This window comes from Thermobia domestica, chromosome 12 (assembly GCF_964235325.1).
Source record: "Thermobia domestica chromosome 12, izTheDome1.hap1.1, whole genome shotgun sequence".
Lineage (NCBI taxonomy): Eukaryota > Metazoa > Arthropoda > Insecta > Zygentoma > Lepismatidae > Thermobia > Thermobia domestica.
Window position 1 is genome coordinate 190,978,037 of NC_137465.1, and position 13,707 is coordinate 190,991,743.

General features: G+C 35.4%; 1 non-coding gene across 1 annotated transcript; it reads right to left on the bottom strand.

Moving 5' to 3' along the window:
- Window positions 1-326: 326 nt before the first annotated feature.
- Window positions 327-398, bottom strand: TRNAR-CCG (transfer RNA arginine (anticodon CCG)). The gene has a single exon. It is a non-coding gene; the product is annotated as a tRNA-Arg (tRNA).
- Window positions 399-13,707: the final 13,309 nt, after the last annotated feature.

The following is a 13,707-nucleotide window of genomic DNA, read 5'->3' on the forward strand; positions in this document are numbered from 1 at the left end:
CCAAGATAACATATATCGTGACTCTTCATAAAGCTCTACCAAAACCAGCAGCGGCTCAAATTTACCATTATTTTCGGTTTCAACGTTTATCGTCATAGAACGGAAACAGTATGGGATAGAAAGTAATGACTTTTTTTTATGGATTCAGCGTTCGAAATGAATTGAAATGAAATCTTTGAGTTTTACGTCCCACGATTATGCCGTTAGGCTAAAGGAGACGGTGATTATGAGAAATGAATGAAATGGTGGAATGAAGAAAGTGGGAGGAAACGGGAGAACCCCGAGAAAACCCAAGAGCACGGTGTTTGTCCATCACTAAGTCCACACGGCGCGAGCTGGGATCGAACCAGGGACCCCAAGCACCGGAGGTTAACGCTCTCCCACTGAGCCACCGCGCCCCCCGATTCAGCGTTCGAGGAACAGTTTCTATCTTCGATTTTATTACTCTATTGCAATCTACTTCTAGATGCACTATTTCAAGTTTGAGTATGGGATACACATAGTTTGGAAGTCTCAGTTTCACACTGTGAAATGATTCTAACTGTGAAATGATTCTCACTGTGTTATATATAGAGATTATTATATTATTTTATGTTTCGAATAAAATAATCATTCAGAACCTAGTATAAAAAGAATTATTCAAACAATCTTCCAAGCAAGACTAAAATATATTACTAGCTCATATATTTTATACATGTTTTGAATGCGACTGGAAAATTTTCATATTCTATGTCGTCGTCTTGGAACAGATCAGCGGTGGTTTACCGGCTACTTCATCATGAAGTCTTCATGAGAAACACTTCAACACACTGAAATTATATTTGAAAGTTGCGTAACGCTCTACTAGGTTACTACTTACACTTCAGCTATCAGGGTAATTTTAAAAACAGTAGTTACGATTAGTAATATTAATAATAATAATAGTAGTTAGTTCACAACATTTTTTTACGTTTCAGCTGCCTGCAACATTGGCTCTCTTTCCTCCTTCAAACTTATCATACTCGTTTGCATGATAAATTGGATAATGGCACTTGAAGTTAAACCTAGTTGAGTAACCAGTTAATGTTTTTTTTTCTTAAGTGTTAAATATCTAATACTATTTCTGTCTTCTACGAAAACATACAATACTCGCAAAAGGAGTTGAATGAACTTGGGATTTGGAACTTCTGTTTTCAAAAGCAGTTCACTCCACTCAAACAACCCGATACGATACCACAAATAGCGAAGTGGAAACACTAACGTTACTATGCTGGTTTGATCACAACAACCTTTTACTAATTGCTTAAGCAAGTCGAATCACTTACTTTTTGAGGACAAGCAGAATTCTAAGGAGCATAGTTTAAACACTCTGGAACAACGGCTGGATAAGGATCCACACACTGAGAAAAATCAATTCTCCGAACAGCGGTATATTGTACAAATATACGGAATCCTCTTGCTTACTACATAAATCAGTACGGAGCATATGTTATCCGTATACTATATCGGCACTGCCCTTACAGATGTTACATCATGCAGGATGCCTGATATCTAACAGTCTTCCTTATATTATATACATATATTTATGTTACCTTCGTCAGTAGTACGTTGTATACGTCCATTTGTATGTGAGATCCTAACCCGCCTCTATTTTATCATATGGAAAGTACGTACAGATGGAACACTTATACGGAAAGTATTATAAAACCTGCGGTTTCAGTTATACGTTTGCTGTACTTTAAGTCCAAAAACTACAGGATTTACAAATGTAATATACGATTTTATGTACGTCACGTACATTTTTTCGCAGTGCACGCAACGAAGCGATCTAATTTACATATAAAAACATTTGTTGTATCTCTAGAACAACTCCTAGTATCCTTTGCACGTCAATGATGTTTTCTGTTTACCAATTTTATGCATGTGCATACTAAGAAAATACAATCTTAAGTATTACATCCCACACTATAGATATTATTTTAAATATACACCTTAATAGCAAACCAACCTCTGTTACAAAGTTACAAGATGCAAACCTTTCCACCTTCCATTCATAAAGAAAAGTTTGCTGATTTTCTTGCAGCAACTTTTAATATTCTTGTTACAGCTTTTTCCTTGTTTTCTATCCTCTTATAGAAATGTAATTTGCTGATAAGGGTATGATAAAATGTTTAAAGGCAGTGGTAAAATACATATATCTAGTGTACAGGAACTCTGTTTTGATCCCAGCTCATGTCAAGTGTGCATTGTGATGCTGAAACACCTTATGCGTTAGTTTCATTAGGGTTTTCAGGTTTTCACCCACCTTCTTCATTACAGCATTTCATTCACTACTATCGTCACAGTCTCAATTAAGGTCGGAGCACAATCTTAGAACGTTACAGTAAAAAATAAATAAATAAATAGCATATTTGAAATAGTTGGGAATTAAGTGATATTTAGGAGTATCGTTGAACGTGATAAGATGGAAAACTATGGGCAAGTAATATGGTTTGGGTAACTATAAATAGTTGTTATAAAGAGCCTTCAAACTTATTGTAGGTGGACAAAGATATTTGAAAGAATATTTGTATAAATCGTCGGATAGAATAAAGATAATCACAAAATATGAAAATACGTGTATTGAATGAGTTGTCACAGAGCCGCAACATATAAAGTAGATTTGGTGTTGGAACTGTAATGGAAAACAAATGCAGTAGTTTAAATCAGATGCGATCTTTATATCATATGAACAATGCACCATGTGCCGTAAGTAGATTCACACTAGCAGATATTCATGCTCAATTGACTACAAATGAAATGAAATGAAATCTTTGAGTTTTACGTCCCACGGTTATGCCGGTTAGGTTAAAGGAGACGGTGATGATGAGTAATGAACGAAATGGTGGAATGAAGAAAGTGGGAGGAAACGGGAAAACCCCGAGAAAACCCACGCACACGGTGTTTGTCCACCACAAAGTTCACTTGGCGGGGACTGGGATCGAACCCGGGACCGCAAGCACCAGAAGTGAACGCTCTACCACTGAGCCAACGCGGCCCTACTCAATTGACTAGAGTAGCAACAGCTGATAGACAATACTTATCTTGTGGTTCGTGATATTGTGTGATTCATGAATAACACTTTATAAGAAGTGATTTTATAAAGCAAACTTCCATTTTAGCCAAGTAACTTATGGCTCGCCATATATTCCACTACGCAAGTATATCTATGGTAAAAACAAGTTAACCTTTAACATTTTGTTGGTAGACTTAACCTTAGAGATTGTCTCTGTGTATCTCTTTGCCAAGTATAAATCCTTGGTATCCATATAGTCTTGAAGCATAAACTTATGTACGCTTAGACCAGATGTAATAATTTAGGTTCAGAGAAACGGATACGTGTTAGATTTAGCCTTAGAAACTCTTTGGTTATGACTTTGTCAAGCATACATTTTAAGTCATGCTTGACATGTGAGTCAATTTACGGGAATTATAAGTCTATCCTTATATTACTTACTATTGTCAAGTCTGAAGCAAGCTTGCAATCCAGGAACTGGAAAGTTTACTATAGCCATGTTTAGATCTGCAGCCGTATGAATGCAAACTTATGCAAATCTACTTACTTACTCTTGAAGGCTTGAGTAAAGCTATTAAAAGTTTGGAATGCTGTAAGGGACTTTCTGTTGTCAACTCAACATTTCTGAGCTAACATGCATCCTAAAAATGATTTCTCGACTTTTTGCCGTTCTTCTCGGTGGTGTAAGATCTAGTGAGGGTACGTTTGGTGAACGTGGTCCAAGGTTTGGTTCCCGCTTGGAGAAAATTTAATAATTTGAATGTAATACGAGTGTTTGGGTTCACCTTAAAGTTTGTCTTAGTGTTGAAAGGAACTCTAAACTCTAATCGAATCATCTCGCGCCAAGAGAGCCTTGTGTGGACAAACACCCTGCTCGTGGATTTCCTCGGGATCCCTCTGTTTCCTCCCACTATCTTGATTCCTTCATTTTCATTCATTTCTCATTATTACCGCCTCCTTTAGCCTAGGCTACATAAGCGTGAGACGTACAACTTAAAAAATTCATTTCATTTTGTCCAATCAAATCACCCACCGATTTTTTGGCGGTAATTTGATTGTATAAGTCGATCAAATATTGGAGGATATCCTGGTCATATATGTAGTGTCTAACATACAATTTGATAAACAGAAAAGTGGAATGCTGGACATTTGATTTTTAAAAGGAAGAAAAAACGAAAACTAACAGTTTGGATTACGATACGAATAGGCTTAAAAAAAAAACTACATTTTCTCTAACATCAATAGTCATGCTTACATACACAGACAAAGAGAAGAGGAAGAACAGAAGGAGAGACATAGAGAAAGAGACAAATTCCCAGCATAGAGAAAAAAAACATAGTCATTGATATTCCTACGTTTAATGAACTACTTCTCTTCCCTCATCAATTTGGCTAATGTCATTACAATCTTCCATATAGTTATCTTCTTCTCCTTTCACATTTTTCCCCTTTCATCTCGTTCTTGCTCTATCGTAATCTCTCTCTTTAATCCATCGCAATTTCTCTTCCTTCGGGTTTCAATTTCTCTCATCGTTTTATGTTATTAATCTCTGGTATCGACGTCGTTCATTTGTTCATTTCCTACTCTTCTCTGTCAGAGGACTCCTACGCGCTTGGTCTCCCTCTATACACTTGGGTTTTTGTTTGGGTTTGTTGAATTGGATGCTAGTTTTGTTGGTTTTCTCATATTACCATACAAATGTGACATTGCTTCAGGAAGTAACTCAGAAAAATGCGCCAACTATCAAATTTAAATTTAACATAATTCCCAATCTTAAATAAAGTTACCTGCCTTAATTAGAATCTCTATTTGTTGTTTTGTTGACTTTGACGTCAGTGTTGCCGTTCTTTACTTTTGAATTATTATAAATATGAGGTGCGTTCATGAAGTAAATGAGAAAATAGGCAACATGCTAAATTGACGACTCGCTGTAAAAAAAAATGTAAGTGCCAAAAACAATAGCTACTGTTACAGTAGAGACAAAATATAGCAAAGCGTCACAAAATAGAAAATACCATTGCTTAGAAATGCAATCTAGCATATAACAAAGTGACACTATGTATGAAATTCTAACTAAGACATAAACGTATTAAAAGAACATAAAATAAGTGAAACGATTTCAAGATGGCACTTACATTGTTTTTTACAGCGAGTCTTCAATTAAAAATTCCTTTCTTGTTTCTTTTAGTTAAATTCCATATCAGTGTTACTTTTCTTTAAATTTCTTCATTAAGTGTTAGAGTCTATTATATATATGAAGCAAAATTCAGAATATAAATAAGAAAATATATATGAACTTAACTAAAACCCTGCCATATTTGTTATTGATGAATTTGATGTAAATATTACTTTTCTTTAATTTTCTTCATCAGTTTAAATATGAGGTGCGTTCAAAAAATAAATAAAAAGTCACAAAATGCTAAAATTAAACATAAATAAAATCCTTACGTAGATTATTGATCACTCAAAGAGTTTTCTGGTGGTGATGTGAGACCAATAAATCGGTTTTTTCTATAGTTCTAGACCAGAATTTACTATGCCTAATTTTAGGTAGCTCCTAATTGTCAGAGTTACCATGCTACAGTACGCGTTCCAACAGCATTAAAATAGTAACCAGTCGTAACACAGTTGAGAAAAATAGTCTAATCGTGTAATGTATAAATATATAGCATGTTTTATTCATAAATACATCTATAGATTTAGATTAAATATTTAGTTTAAAACACGGCGTATACTTCGCGCAAGATCCGGATGGTGTATGCATACACATGACCCAGTGGTGTAGGGAAGGGGGGCCCAGAGGGGCCGCCTCCCAAAGAGGTCCAACAATGTACTTTGGTACTTTGATGTTTGTAATTTTTTTTATATATTTTTATGTTTATATATATTTTTTGTTTGTAATTTTTCTATATGTACTTATAACATTACTTGCCCCCCCCTCCAAACACACATCCTGGCTGCGCTACTGACATGAACTATTACAAAACAATTGGAGGAATGATTAGAAACAGAAGATACATGAGAAACTAACATGGTGTGAGATCAAACCATGAATATCAGAAACAAGGAATATGACAGAAATGTACCTTAACCAGATTTTGAGGTTCCTGAAATAACCATTTTGCTATGCACTAAATATATCCAGTAACACAGTTAATGTAGTATAAAAAAGGCATACATAACGAAAGCAGGTAAGTGTGGATTATAATCGAATATTTTGATAAATTAGTGTCTAGAACTATTTTCTTTATTTTTTATTTTTCTTTGAGAGAGGAGGTACTATCTATCGTGTTCAAAAAGCAAACTCCAGTTTGCAGGAATTCAAGAACTTTTCTGTGTCTATTTTTGTCAATACTACTTAAGTGAAGCAACCTTTGGTTCTTACATTATCCCAAACATAACACACTATACTTACGAGACGATAGAGTTCCCTTCGAATGTTTCTATCAGGGTATAATATTTGAATGTTCATCATAGTGTGATTATCCCGCAGAGTACAGAAATATCTCACAGTAATTTCGCAAAAAAGACGAATTTTAAGAATACCGATTTCCATACGTTGTCACCGAAGGAAAAATGAGACCATCGCATAGAAATCCTAATACTCCGAGACTGACATTCTTTGGTAGTTCAAAGAACATCACTATACTATCATCTCGCTAACTGCCTTTCAGGAAATCTCTTTCTTAAATGTTCAAACTGATTCTCTACATAAACAATGCGCTTATATACTTAAAGTGTGTCTTAAAGTGCGGTAATACTTCGGAGATTGAGTGTTTTGTATTTACAACCTTTGTCAACAGCGTGGCCTCGGGGTACGAGATCTGTAGTTTAAAAGTAAGATCTGGAATAGTATAGTGCGTTTCCTCATCCAGACTGGTCCTCTCAAGTAAAAAAGACAGAATTTTTAGATACTACCTAGGTAAAACTAGCAGAGGGTACTACTTAGGTAGAACTGTTGAGGGCAGAATCAGGCCGATAGCCAGCCCAAAAATGTAGGGGGCCCGGCTGAAGTTAGGGATGCCCGATCCAACCATGTTATAGTTCATCAACATATTATACTTCATTTGCAAGCCTTCCGTGAAAATTTTAGAGGGCAGCAAATATTTAGGGGGGCCCGGCCCTCTAGGCCCCCTGGATACGAGCCTGGGCAGAATACTTCGAAGAAAAATGCCCCCAAAACGACTATTTGTTTTCTTTTGTATAGGTTCACGATAAGCGGGTCTTATAAGATTGTAATTTCAACACGCGAGTCCGTCCGTCAGTTACTCCACACAATAACTTTTGAACGAAAGCGAATTTTGTAAGTTCATCTTTTGCAATAGACATCTAAACTGATTATTTGAGCAGAACTCGTTAATTCATCATTATTTTCACGCGTATAACCTTAATAGTGGTAATTTATAATATACCATACATGGAATACTGACCCGTTCAATCACCAGCATAAGTACTTAATTCGTAAATTAATATAAACTGTTTATTATTAGTGTTAGTAACGAATGACACAGTTTATGGTATTATAAAATTTTAGTGTGTTCGTTTTTCTTTAAAAAACACAAATGAGAATTTACCTGAAGCATTTACGACGGTAAGTCAAAAATTATCTGCAATTTTTACATAACTTTTCTTACATTGTTCTTTATTGTTATGCTGTTGTGATCATGCTATAAACGTTTGATCCTAATTTCTCCATTTGTCTTCCTTTTGTTGCAGATAGATCATGGCTACTCCATTAGAAGTTTGTACCAAAGAGGAACAACGAGGAGTGATCCGATTTTTGTAGTCGGATTATGTATCAGGGACCGCAATCCATCAAAGACTATCGACACAATAGCCAATAGTCACTAGTCTGTCTAACAGAACCATGCCACGTGTAGGGTCGTAACTTGTGAGATGGCAGGGGACAACTGCCCCCCAAAGAAGCTTCCAGCCATTCGAGAAGGGCCCACTTTAAGACAAAATTTCTATACAACATATACGATACGAACATGAAATTACAAATGAACAGTGAATAATAATAATAATAATAATAATAATAATAATAATAATAATAATAATAATAATAATAATAATAATAATAATAATAATAATAATAATAATAATATAGTGAAGTATCAAGGTGGTTCACTATATTACATAAACAAACAGCATACAAAAAGTAAATAAAGCAAAAATGAGTCGTGGGCCCATTTCAGTAAAAAAATATCTACTATTACGGGCTCTAGAAATAATATTTATTCGTTCAGCTTTGAGATTTGTCAAATATTGTCCCCATAGTTAATTTGTCATGTATGGAAAAGGTCCAGGAGCGTAACTAACGACCCCGCAACCTTGTCGTGCAAGAGAGCCCACAGGCTCCGGGGGGTCATAAAGACTAAGACAAAGATAGAGAGGGGGTCCCAAGAATTAGAGAAACAACTTTTTCTAAGGGACCCAAATACGCGTGTTAATGCTTGCCCCCTCCCCCAGAAAATAATCTAAGTTACGGCGCTGGTTATGTGTAAGCTGAATGTGTCATCATTTGTGGCCGTATATGGTCTTCCGGTTCCTTCCTCGTGCAGAACACTTCTGCGACCAAAAAAATTTTTTTTCAATCTATTCGTAGACAGTCCATTGCGGCAAGACACTATTCCCGTATTTTGCCGAAAGTCTTTGATAGATTGCGACCCCGAATACACCTTCCGACCACAAAAAACCAAAGCATTACTCGTTGTTCCTCTTTGGTCCAAACTTCTAACGGAGCAGCCATGATCCCTCTGCAAAAAAGGAAGACAAATTGAGGAATTAGGATCAAACTTTCCTAACACGACCACAACAGTATAACAATAAAATTCACGAGGACAAATTCAGTATAAACAATGTAAGAAGAGTTATGTCAAAATTGCGGATAATTTTTGATTTACCCTCGTAACTTTGCTCACTTCGAAAGAATTTAATGATTGCAGGGGCGGATCCAGGATGGACTTCTGGGTTGGGCTGTAATACTGGTACTTGAGTTACTTTTAAGAGCGTCAAAATCGGGGATGGGTTTTATTTATATATATAAAATAAAAAGTTTCCTCATCTGGATCCGCCCCTGAATGATTGATACATGTGGTATATTTGAACACCATTGCATTAACATTTTTTTTAAAGTTTCGTAATAGTGATGCTAGAGCCACAGCTCATTACTAGAGATAAATTACACATCGACCAGCAAAGTCGTTCCAGGTATTTCCGCCATGGTACGTCAATTGTATGGATCCATCAATGTTATTATTATATGATTTCCCAGCAGGGGGCTAGTGAACAGATAATTAGATCTCTATTGACGCCTGAAATATAAAGTTGCCTTCAAACCTAAAACGCTGATACCCCTAGTATACACTGTGTTCATACTAGCATCATATTGAAAAGATAGATGTCAGTTTATGTCAGTATCAGTTTTACCTCAATAGATGGCTTGATTATCGTACATCATAAATTTTTAGCATCTCAAAAAAATAAAGATTTTTCTCAAAAGTTACGCAAGAGGTTTTACTTGTACCCATGTCAGTGGCGGATTTAGCCCAGGGACGGAAGACCTAGACCTTCCTGTTTTATGAGTGGCAAAACTAGTCTTTCTCCAATAGAAATGCACAAGGATATATGGATTTCAAATAACGCGATTGCGCGTAAACTCGTGATATATTTATCTTAGGCTGCCCATCAGTTTTTATCTACTAGATCCACCACTGAACCATATCATTTTATTTAGTTCAAAACAATTGGTATATATATTTCATCTGGAAACTTGGTTTTCGTAACATGCTAATAGTATTGTATATACAATTTTAACGGGGTTATCCCTTCTTTTTCTAGACGGTCAACTTGTATTCCGAGAGAAACGGAAAAGGGGTGCAAAATGTTCCTTTATATCTTAAAAATTCCCGTTTATATATATATATATACTTCAGGCTTACAACTTGACTCTTTTACGCTGTAAATCTCTACTACATCCCACTAAGACTTAAAAATGATGGTTATTTGAAAATGGTCTGGTGTGATGGTTATTTGAAAATGCTATTCAAAGGTTGCGTTATTTTAAATACTGCATTTTCCGAATGAAACTGTAGTCCTCTGAAATTCTTTGTAAGAATGGAGAAAGCAAACAAACGAAAGTCATAAATTAGCATCATTTTAGATTTTGCTTCGGGGTGGGGAAAGGGGAGGTTTCTCCATCATCTTAAGGAGTTTCACGCATATTCGTAAACAATTTTTTTTTTGATTTGACTGCAAGGAGAATCTTCACAGGGAATTACAAATATAACGATTGCACTTTCCTGCTGCAAAAAGTTACTCAGCCAATCAGCTTGAAATAATTTATTACACTTCATAGAGAGTCTTCCCATGGAATGACAAATGTGCCAATTGGAATTCACTGCAGCAAACAGTAATTAGCCTGTTGAGCTTACGTTTCATACACATGGGGAGATTATGAAGTGCCAGGTTTGAAAGGACGTTACTTAATATTGACATAAAAGCTATTATCGCAGCGACGCATACACTATCTAACAGAATTAATAATAATTACTTTTTTACTTTTGTCCTGACATCATCAAAAGATAGCGTGGCCAGATGTACTGATTTTCGCAGTACAGTACTGTTTTCTCAAAGTGCTGTCGTGCGTGTTGCGAAGACGCCTAGAGAATCGAGAAATGTCCTTCTTTTTGAAAATGTCTTGCAAAATGCCCTGCACTAAATTGTTTGCAATATTTTAATGTTACATTCTTTATTCATACAATTTTGAATCACAGGAACTTTTTCCTAAATGATGAACAGCTGTATTTTTTTTTTTTACAACACTCCTCAAAAGATTAGGGAAGGAGAACAATCATGAACCAATTTTCTGCAATACGTTGTTTTTACTGACAGTGAGAAAGGCTTGTTGAGATATTGGTAAGCAGGGACGTACGCATGGTGGTGGGTCTAGGGGGTTCGGACCCCTCCCCCCCGAAATTTCGACTTTTATGTAAATTTAGCCTAATTTTAGGGGCAATGTTTGGAATTTCAATATAAAATATCCTCATATTGAGTTTGGACCCCTCCCGAAATAAATTCCTGCCAACGCTACTGTCGGTAAGGTAGGAAAGTTTCTTTTTCAACTTACAACAGTGATGCTAGCCAAACAGAAGTACCCTGGTATCAGTCTAATTTTCTCCTCATTCCTTAAAATAATCCAATGCTCTGAAAATCGATTTAAATAAAAAGGTATTTAGCCCTACACAAAGTTTCACTGTACGTTCATAAAAATAAACCACTTTGTCATTCGTCAAAGCAATTGCAATTGTGTTGAATTATTTGAATACTTTTGAGCTGTACTTTAAAAAAAAGAACAAGGAATGATTAACGCAATGTTAATGTTAAATGAAATAAGGACATACTTATTACCGACGCAGTAAAATATCCTATACTATTATATATGTGTCCCACTTTTCGCTTGTCCGTCACCCAGTAGAATCTGGTCAAACTATCAAAAGATGAAACAACATGTATGATTAACTGTAATAGCGCCCATCACGTATTCATCAGTAATTAAGCAGACAGACACTACAGGATTGTGAGAGTGACGATAACCGCGTCGCATAAGTTGTTTAGATCGCTCTTCCCTTTAAAGGAAGGGAAACACATTGCCTCTCTCCAATTAAATATGAGAGTTTCTCAACATATTATATCCATGGGTATGATATTTTTCAATCAGTGATCATGACTTCAAAAGAAATCTATCACTGTATAATACCCTCAGAGGAGAAAATCATAGGTCATCGACACGTAAGCATATTCATGTTAATGGTACTTATAAAAGAAACTGGATGGCCCATTTCGAGATCAGGCAGCCAGTGGTCGTCAAGGGGGAAGCGTTGAAAAGATCCGTAGGTGATTGGTCGTACCAGTTTTTAGTTATTCATCAGGCTGAAGTTATTCTATGAATTCCACAAGACTGCTAAGACTTTATTTAGCAGTTAATTAAACTATCAATTGGAGATTTGAAAATGAGTGGGCCGAGAGATCCCGGCCCTTTCCTAAGTTTGCATGGGTCCCAATAATCTGAATCTATTTGTTCCTGTCATTGTTTGCATATATAACAACTAAACACTTTACCTGAATGCAGTCCCTGCCCCCACAATGGTATACAGAAATCGATGCCACTGGTCGCAGACTTCATGAGTTTGAAAAATCATTATATAAGTTGTTGTGAAATTAATGTAGAATTTGTAACGTGCCTCGAAGGACGCCGTTCTGGGCCGCTGGATATTAAATCCAGGACAACTATATTAAGTATTTTAGGGGTTAGAGTTGTTAGACCTATTTTCTCTATCAAAAGAAATTAACTGGTGTATTTTCAAATCTATGGCTAAAGATTATGAATCTGAATAAATTAAGCATTAAATTCAAATATATTAATAATGCTCTTACGAACTGCATTAGAATTATACCATTTTAAAGGTGATTCAATCTCAGGTTCTTTTTAACGGAAAATCAGTAAATTATCTTTTCTTATTTTATTTAGAAAAAAAAATATGAACTATCAAAAAATGTATCGAAAATACAGTTTAAATATTGAAACAATTGAAGATTATTAACAGTTATGAAATATCTTTGAGTATATTCTCCTTTTATACAAGTCAACACGTGTTCAAGTATTTCAAAAAGGTACATTTACTGATACTACTAGATTACTTCAATAATATAATAAATCATTGATAACTAATTTCCTTTTTTAATTCCTCCTTTAATTCATATGGATTTTAGAATAATTAAATATATCTCACAATGTGATATAAATTGAATAAATTACTAGTATTTAAATTGGAAAAGTATAACACTCACCATTAGACTATATCACTATTATGCCTTGTTAAATCCCAGCCAGGAGGAGTATTTCACAATATTGCCTCTGAATTCTATCAAATAATCACACAATTCGACACCAATTACAGATTTATATAAATTATAATATTATATAACACTTGATTAACTTCATGAGAACTTTTACACTTTTAGCCAACTCGAATAGTAAATCACTTGAAACTTTTGAAGAATTACCGAATTCCGATTAAATTTAAATATATGTTCTAGAACCAGTATAATTTCGATGTGCCCAGTTCTACATTTCGTTCCGAATGGCCGCTTAGGTAACCCGCAGCTCATTCGAAACTCAGTAGTTCTAAAGTTTTCCTCTAGAGGCGTTGCATATGCCGAGTGTTCGGAAGTTTAACATAACCACTAGGATAACATGATTTCTCTTTTTTTTTATCCAGAATTAAGTGTGATAATACAAATTTTGAACCGTAAGTGTAAATTTGTTATAAGTTACTTGAAGCTGGACGGAATTAAACGAAAAGAAAATAATAATCACCACAGGTCTGTCTACTTTAGAATCCCAACCAGAACTGTAAGAAGTATCGGTTATAGACTGATAAAATCGTTTAGGCGTCATAATCAGTCATGGTTCTCGAAGACACGTCTCTACAAGAACAAATTCGGAGGGTGGAAACGGGCGACGTCTGACGAGTGATGGATAGAGTAGTGTATCGTATCGCAATACATGTAAGTATTGCAGCACTGTTATCCATATTATTGTAATTTGAGTAGATCTTTACTGGTGAGCAATGCTTAACTTAGACATAGTAGTTTTCGTCAGTTTCCTG